Below are 3,623 nucleotides of genomic sequence, written 5' to 3' on the forward strand. Positions count from 1 at the left end.
TGCAGAATTAAAATGCAAGCCTTTTTCCCAAACCATACTGTATTATACATACAGGAAAAATTCAACAGGCTATCCGTAGCCTTTGAAAAAGGCTTCTTCTGAGACGAGTACTTTAAAAGTAACATTGTCTGTTGAAAGTAATAGAATAGCAAAACCCCTATTTTTGTTTAAATTATGTTCATATCACTTTTATGTTTTATTTACACCCCTGTTAATAGCAAATTCCAGATAAGCAGATTAAAAATTGTTGGACTCTGTTCAGAAAAACAATGGAACCTCTAGTCCAAGCTATGAGATACAAAAAGGCTTCTTTCAAGTTTTAGTTAGTTCTTCCCACTTGACTTGAGTGAAGGTTCACATTGACGTAGAACAACATTCTATACTATAAACTGAGAGCCTTGGAGGATATAAATGTGAGTGCATTTCACAGAAAGAGAATTCTAAGTGTTGTCTATTTCTCAGAACAACATGTAAATGATTTGCCCATTCATAATTATGTGGCAAAATTCTGTGTCAATATTTAGGTATGGCAAAAATGGCAAAAAACTTTTTTTTTTTTTTTTTTTAACATATAACTGATACATAGATATATTTTTATAAGAGGATTTTCTCCCAGAATTTGAGATGGGGCAATGTACATAAAACCATTAATTTTCAAAGACCGTTCCTGTTCTCTAGATTTGATTCAATATACTACTTGAATATGTAGATATTAAATTGGTTACAATGATAGTGTAAGGACAGTTTTGATTAAATTGGTTACAATGATAGTGTAAGGACAGTTTTGATTCCTGTCATTTTTTCTTGGCGTGGGACATCTTCAAGTGACTGGAATGTTATCTTTAGCTCCCAAGAGTAGAATCCAGTCACTCACCCACCCATGCACCCAAATTATATCACTCCAAGAAGCAGCTATAAATTCAGCTCTTCTCTGATGCTTTCCTTTGGAGCTTATGAACAGAGTGAAAATTCAGGTGAAATAATGACCTTTTAAAAGGTATTGTTCCATAACTGCATAAGATAGCAAACACCAGAAAAAATATTTTAGCAGAACATTCAGGATATCCAGATTTCCCTTGGCTTTGTAATGCAGAACTCAGAAATCTCATATCGAGAATAGGGGTTTCAGTTATTTTTCAAATCTTGTTGATTCGTTGCAAGGCTGAGGACACAAAGGCTCCCCAAAACCAAAAATCTTAGCTTCACTAGTCTTGCTTGACTTCTCATCTCTCTTCTACTACTCCATGGAAGCAGGACTAAGCATGAATTTGTGACAGACAGTATTATTTTTCTCCTGAGCAACTGTAAAAGATTCCATATGTTCTTCCTTCTGTATCTGAAAGGCACACCTACAGCTTCTTCAGATATTTTCAGTTTGGAGTGTACCAACAGGCTATAACTGGTCTGACCAGTCTATAACTATATTCCTTTGTAACTTGTCTTTGCTCCCATCAGTGGTTCCACTGCTTATATTGAAGATCAGCTTTGGTCAGTGGTACAGCTGTATCAGCTTGTATCAGAGTTCTATAAATACAGCTAAGTTGCGAGAAAGATCAGTGAGAAGTGGATACTTTGGGCCTATTGGCCTAGAGGACTCATTTAGAATTTAGAGTCTTTTTTTTTTTTTTTTTTTTTTCCTGCCTCTGACCTTGCTTTGCTCTCTTGACTTCCTGGTTTGGTCTACCTGGTCAGGTGACCACCAGATACAGAACTGATCTCAGTCACTACCTCAGTCTTGGACCTTTCTGGATTTAATTATCTCTTGCATTATTAGTTTATTTAATTTCATTTATTTAATTATTTTATTTTATTTGTATTTAATTTATTTATTTACAAACACTTGATGATCACTGCTATAACCAAAAACTACAATGAGGTTTCAAATGTCCTTAGTCTGGCCATATATAAATGCTTTTTGCCATCAGGTAACTTAAATTTCCATTGCTATGCTTTAGAAGCATGAAACTTCTCCCACAAAGAGTTGACATTATGACTGTTAATAAGCAGTACAGCCATATCTGCTTATGAAATAAATACCTTTTTGCACAGTTACTTACATAGTAACTTACATAGAAACTTACATAGCCATAGAGGAATTCACTGTTTCAGGGTGAGAAAAATACAGGATTTTACATATATACTTTTATATTCTACTTACTTATTGTCCAGTATTTTTAATAAATGCATTTCAGTTCATGAATGAAGAGTAACCTATCGATTCATTTAGTTATCTGATGATTCAGATTTTGATCTCTGTATATGTAAAATAAAAATAAAAGTAAAAATAATAAAAACACTATTTTCTTTAGAACTGTGGGTTTATAGAATAATTCAAGCAGGAGGATACCTCAGGAGGTCTTCATTCCAACTTTCTGCTAAAAGCAGGGATAGGTCCACTGACAAATTGAGTTGTTCGGGGCTATGTCTAGAAGGATACTGAAAACCATAACGATAGAAATATAAGCTCTTTGGACAACCTCCTTTACTGCTTTATTTAAATGGAGAAAAAAGTTTTCTTTTAAGAGGCCACCTCATTGTTCTCTACAACTTCCTGAAGAGGAAAAATTGAGAGGGAGGTGCCAATCTCTTCTTCCTGGTAAGCAATGATAGGATGTAAGGGAACAACCCAAAGGTGTGCTGGGGAGGTTCAGATTATGTATTAGGAAAAAAATCTTTATCATAAAGGTGGTCAAATGGTGGAACAGGTTTCCTTACAAGCTGTTTGATGCCCCATGGCTGCCAGCGTACCAGAGGCATTTGGATAATTCCCTCAATAATGTACTTTAAATTTTGGTTAGCCCTGAAGTTGCAGAACTACCTGAAGGTGTCTAAATTATATTATTAGTCGTAATGATATCAAATTTCAAAAAGTTCAGATTTCAATTTTCAGGTTATGTAAACAACTTAGATAATTTCTGCACCACTTCTATTTTTTTTCCTCTTTATATTATCCCACTGTATGTGGCTTTTGGGGTATTATATAGAAGAAATACTCAAAAGTAGGTGGATGAGGTATTGCACTGAATTTTAGCCATTTATTTTTCTCTTTTAAAACTTTGTAAAATAATTTCCAGAGATGTTTTGTGGTATGTATGACTTGTCTGAGTTCTGTACCATAAATCAAATGTAGCATTGAGAACATATAATCACAACTTCAAGGTCCAAACCAAATTAAATCTTGCTATTGGTGGACTCAGGGAGCAAACTAACTGTACAGCATTAATTATTTGTACAATATCCTCTGTACTATAGTGGCAAAGAATATCTGAAGCTTCTGTTGATGAAGGAAAAGATGGTATGAGCAAATTCTGTATTTTAGTTGACTGTATATCTTAATTGTAAAATGTATTTGGATAGTTAAAATTAATTTAAAAGACTAACCTAACAGAAAACCCAAGAAGAGGAATTACAAAAATACAAAGGTCACCATTACACTTTTCTTCCTATATTTATGTACATTTTTGCACTACATGAGTATTAGACTTTTTAAAAATTATAATGCACAGAACCCAGATATGCTATTTTTTTATATGAATACCTTAACTACTAGGAATAAAGATAAGTTGATAAGTTACATTTTCCTTGTTTTTTTTTTTTTTTTTTTTTTTTTTTTTTTTTTTTTT

Source organism: Oxyura jamaicensis, chromosome 1 (assembly GCF_011077185.1).
Source record: "Oxyura jamaicensis isolate SHBP4307 breed ruddy duck chromosome 1, BPBGC_Ojam_1.0, whole genome shotgun sequence".
Taxonomy (NCBI): domain Eukaryota; kingdom Metazoa; phylum Chordata; class Aves; order Anseriformes; family Anatidae; genus Oxyura; species Oxyura jamaicensis.